The sequence below is a fragment of the Pinus tabuliformis genome, chromosome 5_1, assembly GCF_031772625.1.
Source record: "Pinus tabuliformis cultivar Carrire ecotype Pingquan chromosome 5_1, CPIR1, whole genome shotgun sequence".
In the NCBI taxonomy this organism is placed as follows: Eukaryota; Viridiplantae; Streptophyta; class Pinopsida; order Pinales; family Pinaceae; genus Pinus; species Pinus tabuliformis.
Window position 1 is genome coordinate 879,212,581 of NC_142305.1, and position 12,105 is coordinate 879,224,685.

General features: G+C 31.2%; 1 pseudogene; it reads left to right on the top strand.

Moving 5' to 3' along the window:
• Positions 1-11,466: 11,466 nt before the first annotated feature.
• Positions 11,467-11,805, top strand: LOC149167629 (large ribosomal subunit protein P1z pseudogene; annotated as a pseudogene).
• The last annotated feature ends 300 nt before the right edge of the window (positions 11,806-12,105 follow it).

A 12,105-nucleotide genomic window follows, 5' to 3' on the forward strand; every position in this document is an offset into this window, starting at 1 on the left:
TAAACAATATTTTACTTCAAAATAGAGTCAACACTACTCTTAAACACAGGAAACAACTTATCTGACCAGTAAGATGCCTTTGGGAATGCTACAGGAAATGGCATGTTCCTCACAACCAACGAGTCACACTACAAGAAACTCCCCCTGAACTCAGACTTTTTGCTTCCTAACACTTTCTTGTCCAAAGAAAAACAATGAAAAAATATTCCAACTTAGCGGTATATATTGTTTTCTTCCCAACATATTTTTCCTAGTAGTGTCTTCCTATTAAGGTATACCCACATTTTTTTCTTTACCTATGTTGTTTTTCTAAAGTAGGGAAAAATATTTCATTTTTCCTTCATAAGCATGTCTTTCTCTACTGTTTTTTTTCTTATATTTTTACCCAACTTATCATTTCTCTCCAGTTAAGCTTATATTTCCACTCAACACAATATATCTCTCCAATTATGTTGTTTCCTAGTGGCAATCTTTCTCCCGGTGATTTTGGGAGAATTTGGGAAGGTCCACTAGTTGGACTTAACCACTTAACAATTCCTTGGACAACAAGAAGTCCACATTACTCATGTGTTATTTCCTAGATCATTTCCAAAAGAAAGAACATTTATTCATCATTAAAATTATTTACATAAATCAATCAATTTAATTCATGGCCTCACAGCCATCATGTCTAAACAATATTTACAAGTAAATATAAAATAATCATGTCTGCAAAAGAAACTTCTCCATGGGTATCAAAAACATGGAAAATACCAATTCCATTTTCATAACATTCACACGATGATCATAATATTTTTAAAGGTTAATTAATTAACTTTCCACTTTTGATGGCCTGCATCTAATGCTCTATCACACCAAACAAGATCATTATTTTTTCATCTTCATTTCTTGTTCCTAACACAACCATATGATATCACATAACTATATATATACATCAACCATGCATGATTACAGTCATTAGAGAAATTTTGAGGTCTGAAATGGGCCTCAAAACAAAAATGTACAACCAAAATCAACTTTATAAGAACCAATAGGATTCAATATGATGATGTCAAGCATCAGGGATGATTCACTATTTTTGGAGTAAAAAAGTAAAGAGATTAAAAATAAAAATAAAAAATCTATTTTTTCAACTCATCTTCGTACGGTTTTACTCCATTTTTTATCGGGAGCACTCATTGAATCATAATTTAATTCCTCATCCAAGTAGTACCCATGTTGCATACTTTTGATGGACCCTACTACATGAAAAATGTGATTGCAATCACGTTTTTTCATATATTTTTTTCATGTAGAAGGGTTGATCAAAAGTATGAAACATGCATAATACTTGGATGAGGAATTAAATTTCGCATCCAACGAGTGCTCTCACTCAAAATTTGAGTAAAATTGTAGGGAGATAAGTTGAAAATACAAGTTAAAAAATTAGTTTTTTTTCTTTTTCCCTCTAAAATTTGATGATCTAATCTAATCTTATTTTATTATTTCCACTATTATTTCATAATATTCCTTAGAAGACCCATTTTAGACCTCAAAATTTCTCTAATTTTAGGACAACTTCCTTCTTATGCCATTTTCATGTTTATTATATCACTATCTATTTTGTTCAAGTGGACTCAATCAAGTTTATCTTAGTTGTCCTGTCATTTTTTTCTCCACATACCATCATTTATTTTATGAATAGGGTTTGACTAGGGTTTTTCACCTCTGCTTGGGTTTCTTATTTATCTCTCCTTCCAAATCTCCTTTTCTTTTCTCTTTCTCACACTCAACAAACCCTCAAGACCAAATCACAAAAGGCAAGAAGGGAGAATAAAGCACAAAAAACCACAATAGAAAAACAAGGCAAAACAAAATGCACCATGACCATGCTCAAGGTCAATAATCAAAAGCAACAAGAAAATTGTAACATCAAATACATGCAAACATTACCCCCTTCACCTCACCCATTAATTTCCCACAACTCTCTTCCTTGAGTTCCCATCGCTTCTTGTGTTACAGGTTGTTGATTTGGGCATCTAGAGAATGCATGTGTTTTTATTTTGTGCAAAAGTCATGGGGTATTTTTCCCTTGCATTCATCTCCATATCAATTGTCTCAACACACATTGTTTCAATACAATTTTTTTAAGCATGATTATTTCCTTCATAAGCACATACTTCTATCATTCACTTAATCAAGCATTCAGTAAATGCTTCAAATGTGCCTATAGTTAAAGGTTCATAATCAATAGATTTTTTTGATACTTATTTGGAAAATACCACTAACTGGTATCAACGTTTGACAAATGCACTCACAACATGCATATTAACAAGAATAGGTGTAAATTGTACCCTTCTCTCATCAACGTCTGATTTTTCCATAGCCTTGATTCTTCAAAGACTATATGCAACAATTTCATTGGCCTTCTAACTAGGTTGTTATCTTCTATTGGTTATATGTTTACTGTTACCCAATAGTAATAGTCTAAATCATGTTAAGATAGAAAACTCTTCAAGTTCTTTATGCATGCCCATCCACTACAACATGCACTTAACATACCTACATGCTTATGTTTTTATTAGCTAGCTTATGGAAACTTACCAAACATTAAAGAAAATATCAAAGTAGCAAGAGCTAGGTTAAATTATTCCCCGTCATAGTTATGGCTACATCACCTAGCCATAAACTTTTGATTTCATTGTTGGCATTAATGGCAAAGAAGCAACAACAAGGAAAAGAAGCAACAAAAGAGCAACGAGGATGCAATGGCTTGGCAGAACAAAAGAGGAACAAATACCATGGCACATTTGGTGCATGCACAATTGTGTAAAGTGTTATTATTACATATATGTTGTTATGATGATTGATGCTTGCATATGTTTTGTGTAAGGCCGATTTGAAGATTGGTTTGTTTGAGGAGATTGTTGTGATTCTACGCAAATGCAAGACTCCATGTCTACAAAAGGAAAGACTCCATGACAAACAAGGCAAGACTCAAGGTTAATGAGGCAATTTCATGAAGAGGTAGTGATACAAGATGTTTCAAAACATATATATGGCTTTGGAGAGTGATGCATTTCTTTATGTTGAGTGCATATTTCTTACATTGGAAAGTGAATGTTTTACATGTGATATGATGTTATAATGTGTTACTTGTTTGCATATGTTGGCATTATGTTAGTGTATTTAAACATTACAAGTGGCTAAAAATAATATTTGGTGGAACATTTATTTGTGTTCAAATATTCAAAATATGAAGTATTTGGAAACTAATGTGTGGAAGGAAAAGATTCAAGCCCCTTCACTTCATATTCTTATGTGGAATACAAATAGCTAGAAAACTATCTTTATAAAAGATGTGATTTTGGAAGGAAAAGAAGGTTAGAGAGTTAGAGAGTATGTTAGTTGATTTGAGTTATTTATTAAGTGTCACATATAGAGCATATGTGAAGTATATTTGGAGAAAATTATGCAGATTTATAGACAAGGTAACCAACACATTGTTGTTTCTTGTTTGTATAAGGGGATTGTAGTCTCCTTTCCTGTTGTATCTTAATAAATGACAAATTGGAGCCTATTGAAATACGAGCCTCCAGTGGGTTGTAACATGCAAAAAACTTAAGGGAGTTGGAGCTTCCTTGCATGTTGTAGCTTGCAGAAAAATTGAGGTAGCAGTCTCATGTAGGTTGGAGCATACAGAAAATGAGATGTAATAAGGGAGTAGGAGCTTGCCTTTGCATCACAACAATAACAAAGTCGTGGTTTTCTCCCTTTATGTGTGTCCACTTATATGTGGTGGTCATATGTAATGTTTTTGTGTGTTGATGTGATGTTTTTGGTTCACATATTTCTTGTTGTTCACATATTAAATCTGATGTTCATTATGTGTTAAGTTTCTCATTTAAAAGTTCAATTAATGAGTTCAAAGAAAATAATTTAATGTCCATGAATGTGCTAAATTGATTCACCCCCTCTCAATTTAGTCAATCTTCATCAATTGGTATTAGAGCTAGTTCCTTCTGTGTAAGCCTAACAACTTGAAGGTAGACCTGGTTAAGTCATGGACTATCAAAATGTTTTTGTGCTAAGTGCAACAAACTTTAATGAATGGAGATATAAGGTAAAATCTGAACTGATAGCTTATGGACCTAGTGTATGGAAGCTAGTATGTGATGATTACTATAAATACTCTCCCGCTTTACAACAAAAATTGTGTAATTCTCAAGCAAAATGTGCAATATATAACAACCTTCACAGTGAATATCTTGATATTGTTAAACACTTAATAGCTACAAAGGAAATTTAGGATAGATTACATCTAATACATGAAGGAGATACTAGTGGAAATAGTAAAAAGAAAAGGCCCCATGATTGCCTTAAGAAGTAATAAATATGAGGAAACTAAACTTAAACCTGAAAAATGACAAAGGCATTTGTTGCATAGGTGTGTTTGAACACATAATGCTCAAAGTATCCTACATTTGATCTATTTAAAATAATGAGGGTGCTTGCAAAGCATCTTGTTGCATTATACTAAGGACCTCAAGAGTGGACACATTGGATGCAACAACTTTAACGTCATATATCAGCTATGCAAGCCAACCCATACATCTCAAGATAGTTGATGAGGCTGCAAAGGATCTTATCTATTGTTAGGAGGGGCAATCTTTGTTGCATTATGCTAAGGACCTAAGAGCGGACACAATGGATGCAGCAACTCTAATGTCATATATCAGCTATGGAAGCCAACCCATACATCACAAGATAGTTGATGAGGCTGCAAAGGATCTTACCTATTGTTTCGAGGGGCAATCTTCCTGTCAGCGATAATAAGGTGTTTCTCCTTTAGCATGGCACATTTTATTAAATCCATACAATCTTTATGACAATCCTACAGGTGAAAATGTGATTTAAAATTTTGTGACATAACATGTGTAGCAGTCTTCTGGTGAACTCAACAAAGTAGTGAATTGTGACAGCCTATCAAGAAGCATTCTTTGAGAAAGCTATTTGGCAAAAATGTCGACTGCTAACAGGAAAATAGTACTGTGGATTTATTACTTGCATTGTTGGTACCTATTACAATAAGTAAAATTACAGTAATGAATGTATAGAGGGAAACATGGGAACAGTAGGCTTGAGTCAATTGACATAGAATGGTTGCATCACCTATTTAGCTACGTAGGTGTCGAGAACATCTATAGTGGTTCCAATTTTTTTTTATCGTGGTGGACACAACCCTCGCCGGAATACCAAGTCTATGTTTACAACAAACATCGTATGCGACATCTCATATTCAATTACCTCACCCTGCTATTCTTCGTTTGCATTCATTGTATTGCGAGAATTCAATGCAATTGCAAATTCATCTGTAAAGGTAACAAGTTATATGGATGAGCTCCATATTATTAAAATAAAATAAAAAATGGATCATCTAACTATTACCCTAAACACAGAAATGCAACCTCTAAGACTCCTCTCTTCATTGCCAATAACTCATCAAAGTTGGTTATGCTATCAATCACGCAAGAGAGTGTAGTGCAGCGCCGATCCACTTCTAGCGTCATAGAAATCCGCGGAACTCATAGGAGTTGGATGAGCCAATGAAGATCTGCCTCGGGCGATAACCCTTCCTTATCCGATCTGCTTGGCCTTTTTTGTCTTGGGAAACGTAACCAGAAAGGACCAGAAAGCAAATTGAAATTCTGAAGGAAGTTGTAATGGATGTGGAATACCTACCACTGTTTCCCATCAAAAATACTACAAGTGTACTCATGGAGGAAGTGTATTTGGCAAGAAATTATTTCATCAAAGTCTCTCATCAGTTGTATTGAAGAACGATTCTCTTTGTGACTGGATTCTCACTTCAATGATGAAAAAAATCAATCGGTTATTTCCTTGTTAAGCGAAGTCGCTTCCTCAATTATCATGGTTCCATATCGACTCCTCAATTATCATGTTGCAACCAATGTTGAATTAAATTGAGTAACCTTAAATAAAAATGGAAAAAACTGAAGATATCTTTCACATTCTCAATGTTATGAAGAGGCAGCGTATTGGCAGCAGCAGTCGACTATCAACATTTTGTGACTAGAAGCTTGACACAATAATAAATGACGAGAGTAGTTTCGATTTTCAGCAAGCAAATTATTATAAAGCTAATAAGACTGTAGGGTTCAATGGTGTGGCTACTGCCGAAGTTGTTTCGTTTCTACACAGTTTCTACGTTCTTTGACAAGGATACTAAGGAAAGTGTCGAGATCGATCGACCATTTGCAGTTCACTTGCATTCCAAAGGTCTTAAAGAATCTAGGTATTTTGCTGCTCTTCCTTCTGATCGATGGCAGGCACCCGTCGATAAGAAATCGGAAAAGCCATTACCTATAACTTTGAACATGCCCATCTCGAGAGTGATGGAATAATATTTTACAATTTTTCAGCTGTTAAGGATTTTAGCCAATGCAATAAATTTTGAATGAATATGAGAGGGCATGTTTCTTGAAGCTATGGGAATGGAATTTTTCTCTTGATGATTGTCTTATTAGTTGTACTTTGGGCGTTTGATACACAAGGACATGGAGCTTATTGGAGCTTATTGCATTATAGGACACAAAGGAAGGCTCAGCTACGATTTTCTCACGTAGAGACTATCCTTCTTCTAGCATTGTTGATCTCAAATCACGTCGATTTTTGCTTGATATAGTGATAACTTCAATGTTATTCATGGCTCACATTATTGTATACACTGTTATGGTCATGGTCGTGGAGGATGCTGGCATAAGATGACGGTTCACATTATTGCCTATATGATTATAATATAGCATATATGTTTCCATTGTCTATGTGCACACATATATATATATATTGGCATTGTCGTTAGCTTTTATTATTGATTACATGTGCGTTGGAGTTGGCGTTTATCCTTGTTTACATGGTGGTTGGCTTATTTGGCATGGACAGTAAGATGATTATATGCTTATGATGAGTACGTTTAGAAATAAATAAATAAATTATTTTAATATATATTAGGGTAAAGATAGTTTATGGGACAGATTATTTCTTTATTTGCTTGATATCTTTGTTTAAGTGGTGTGTTGGCTTATTTGACATGGACAACAAGATGTTTATATGTTTATGATGAGTTGGTTTAGAAAGACAAAAATAAATTATTTTAATATTTATTAGAGTAAAAATAACTTATAAGACAGATTGTTTCTTTATTTGCTTGATGTATTTTGCCTTTTTTCTGTAAAACTTCAAAATAAATACTCCTAACTTCTTTACAAACACCTAACTAAATAAATCATCCCAAAAACTTATATGGTGACATCTGAACTTATATATTAGTACTATATATTTTAATTAAGTTATATATATATATATAGGAGTGGGAGCATTGATATTGATATATTATTGCAGTGTTGATCATTATATTGGAGCAACATTTTATTTTTTTTTATTGAGCAGTGTTGATAATTATATTAGAGCAGCGTTGATCATCTTATCATGGCTCGGCATTTATTATATATTGGAGCAGTGTATCCATTATGATGGAGAGCAACGTTAGTGTGAACAAAATATGATATCTTTGTTGGAGCTGGCCTGGATAATAATGTAATAATCAGCGGCATTGTTCTTCACAATTTTGTATCTCAATTCCAAAATGAATCTGCGTATTTGGGCCCGGGTTGTATCCCTTCTACGACATTGCAGATTATTCCAAATAAATATTTTTTTGAGTCAAATACATCTTTGGAACACGAGACGTTGTTAGAGCCATTTTGTGTGAAGGTCTTTGATCCCTAGTTCGAGTTCGTATAAAATAGATGGCAAGACTAAAAGAGTTATCTTAGTGCTTCTTTTCTCACTTTTCAAGCTTCTTTGTCGGAATTTCTTGAATAATGAATATGATAGTTAAAAAAATCATTTGATTTTGAAAAATGTTAGATTCATAATACACATTTTTTTATTTTAGAGTATATTATTTTTTTTAATGTATAAATATGAATATTTTTTTTAAATGTTAATGATTTTCATGTTGATTTTGAAAAGTGTTGATTTTGAGAAGTCTTATTTTTTACACTTCAAATTTTCTAGTGTATTAATTGTGGATTATTTTTTTAAAATATTGGTGATTTTAATGTGGACTATGAAAAACATGAACATATTTTTGACACTTTAAATATTCTGATGTCCTAAGTAACCACAAATTTTTTTTAAATGTTGATTATTTAACCATTTTTCCTCTTTTTGTTTTTCGTCCTAAGATGTTTGTTTTTTAAGGTTTTCTAAATATGTGTTTTTTTGTTTTTCTTTGCAATGTTTTTTATAATGAAATTTTTTTTTTTTTTTGCAAAGTTTAAAAAAATAATAATAACATTAAGGATTTTTTATATATTTAAATATCGTTAAATAATACTTCAATTCACATAAAATAATTGTCACTAAAAAATAATTTTAAACACTCACAAAAAATACACATTTTACATATAGATATAATTAAAACAATAAGTGTTTGAGGACCTTTTCGCTCAAAGTGACATGTTAAATAAAAGATTTTTATGAAAAAATAGATTGAAAAAATATCAAATTTTATGAAATTTTTATGAATTATGATGATATTTTAAGTTTTTTTTGCCAAAAAAAATGATTCAATAAGATTTTAAGTAAAAACAAAAACAAAAAACATAGGCTTTAAAAAAATAATAAATAAATAAAATCTTTAAAAATAAAAAATTAGAAAGAAAAAAACATTAAAAATAAAAGAATATTAAAAAGCATAAAAAAAAAGGATTAAAACAATTTTTTAAATTATATATATATATATAATTAAAACAATTTTTTAAATTATATATATATATATATATATATATATATATATATATATAATTAAAAAATGGAAAAAAAAACGTTACAATAACAATAAAAAACATTAAAAGAGAACAAATTAAAAATCATTAAAAAACTAATAATAATAATTAAAAAAAATTGACATCCCCTTGGCACTCGACACATCAAAGTCGATTATGGGGATCGACCTTACCCTGCCCAAGGCCCGCCTTGGCGGGCAGCGAGCTTCACGAGGGTTGGTATTCCAGGAATCAACCCTCACCCACCGAGGGCCTACACGGCTTTGTTTTTTTTTTTATTATTTTTTTTTAAATAATTATTTTTATTATGTTTTTTTAATGTTTTTATTTTTATTTTGGGCCTTGGCGGGCAGCGAGCTTCACGAGGGTTGGTATTCCAGGAATCAACCCTCACCCACCGAGGGCCTACACAACTTTGTTTTTTTTTTAATGATTTTTTTTAAATAATTGTTTTTATTATGTTTTTTTAATGTTTTTATTTTTATTTTAATGTTTTTTATTTGTTTTTTTTAATTATCCAATTCGTACTATTTATTTATTTTTATTTATTTTTGTTAATTTTTAAATTTTTTTATTGGATTATGTTTTTTTGGAAATATTTTCTTTTATTTTTATATTTTTATATTTTTTTTTTTTTTTTTTCAGTTTAAATTTTTATTTTTCGTAAATTAATTATTTTATTTTTTCCTCATGTTTTTAATTTGTTTATGTTTTAATATATATTTTTATTTACATGCTATTTATTTATTTATTTTTATTATTTTTTTTTTAAATCGATGTTTTAATTTTTGTTTTATTTTGTATTTTTTCATTTTTATTTATTTATATATTATTTTTATTTTGTTTTATTTCTTTCTACAGGATTTGTGTCGATCATCGACAAGCAACCCAAATCCATTATGTGTCAATTTGATAGTTGATTTTAATTTTTTCATTATAATAGATCGAGTCTGCCTCCAAATCATCGTTGGGTTTTAAGTTTTCATTACAATGGGCCGAGTTCGCCTACACTTGTGTCAATTTGGTGGTTGATTTTTAAATTTTTGTTGCAATGCGTCAAATTGTCTTAGGCTAGTATTTTAAAATGGATATATTTTTAGCATTTCAAAAAGAAATTACTCTTAGTAATGATTTTTTCATTCAAGTGTTCATTTTTTTTTAATTAGTCGTAAAAAATTTTCATAATACCATGGTTGAAATATGTTGAAAACTTAAGGTTTTTTGTAGTCATGACCTTTGGTTTTAATTCTATGGTTGAAAACTTATCAAAATTTTAAGATTTTTCTGAGTCATGATATTTTATCTTTAATGTTTGGTAGAAAATCGTTATAAGTATTTTTTTCTTAACACCATCGCTGAAAATTGTTGGAATTTTAAGGCTTTTCATAGACGTGATATTTTATCTTTAATGCGATCCTTGAAAATCATTGGAATTTTAAGGCTTTTCAGAGACATGATATTTTATTTGTAATGTCATCCCTAAAAATTGTTGGAATTTTAAAACTTTTCAGAGACGTGATACTTTATCTTTAATGTCATGCCTAAAAATCATTGGAATTTTAAGGTTTTTCGTAGTCATGATATGTTATCTTTAACGTCATTATTGAAAAATGTTGAAAATTTACCCAAAAAAAAAGTTATTCCAACATCAACACTTTTCATTTTCAGGGTGTTTTTTTGCACAAAAAAATTGCCTTTTACTTCTATTCTTTAAAAATGTTGAAAATTTACCTTGTAAATTAACAAAATAATAAAAAAAAAAAAAAAAAAAAAAAAAAAAAAAATTCCAACACCAAAACTTTTTGTTTTCTGACTATTTTTTTTATGTTTTTTTTTTGTTTTTCGGCTAGAGTTCTCGTTTTGAGGTAATAGTTCTTGTTTGATCAATAAATTTGTTATCGACGGTGGGGATTTGAAATCCAAGTACTATATCTACATATTATAGTGCATTGGCTACACATATCTACAAAGTCTTTCATACTTGTACACATCACATAGAAGTGTTCCAAATTGATTGGAATCCCCAAAACGGAGCTATATTAGCATCATGTGGGTTAGATGGAGGTCTCATGGTTTGGGACCTCAAAAGTATTGGTGATTGGCATCGACAACTAAAGAGGCACCTCTTGAATCTAGTTGAGGAATGGATCATTGCTAGTGTTGTTGAAGACAACATTCTTCAAGTTTGGCAGATGTCAGAGCACATTTACAATGATGACAATGGTTCACCAACAACTTAATAGGCCTATTGTTGTTTGGACCAGATAATTGATTGTTTGTAGGACCTTGAAAACAATGGAGGTTCTTTATGCCATATTCCAAGACACGGGGTTGAAGAAGGTTGAATATCAACAAAAAGTGAGCTTGTAGATTGCAATAACATTAATGATTCTCTTTTATGAGAAGTCTAGGGTTTTGGATGAGTGAAGCATGATTCTACACATATATTATTAGAGTCGTGATAGTTTATTTTGTTGTGAGAGGGAGCCTAGGCATAACAGCTCAGCGAGTGATTCTAGACATCAACAGGAGGAGAGAAACAAACAAAAATAATAAAAAATAAAAAATACAGCAAAGGACTTTTGTTCAAGGGTCTTTGAATTCATTTTCAAAGATGTCAGTCAATGAATTTTCTTGTACTTTTGTAGCTTTGATTCTTTGGGATGATGGTATCCCAGTTACTCATAAGAAGATTAACACATTAGTGAAGGTTGCAAATGTGTTGATAGAAATCTATTGGCATGATCTCTTTGCCAAGCTACTGGAGAAAAGAAACATTGAAGACCTCCTTTTGAGTGTTGGCTATGGAGGTGGTGTTGTTGTTGCACCTATTGCAGTTGCTCCTAATGGAGGTGGTGTTTATGTTGATGAGGCTTTCCCTACATTTGAAGAGAAAAAAGAGGAACCTAAGGAGGAGAGTGATGAAGACATGGGATTTAATTTATTTGATTAAGAGATTCATTTTTTAGTGCATACGAAGTTGTAGTACCTACAAGTTTTTCTATGCTAAAACCTTCACAAATATGTGAAAATGTGGATGATGTTCAGTGCAAACCAATTTCTTGGTTTCTTGAATTATGCTTTTGTACATTCTAAGGACGAATGAATGTAATTAAGACTAAACATTTTGAAACCCTTGGACTTTAAATGTTTCCTTTGTAACTCCTCCATTGAATCTATTTTCACTATCTCCATTCCTTTCGAGCTAGAAGTGTGGCTGTTGGAGAAATTTTTATTTCTTAGTTGCGATACA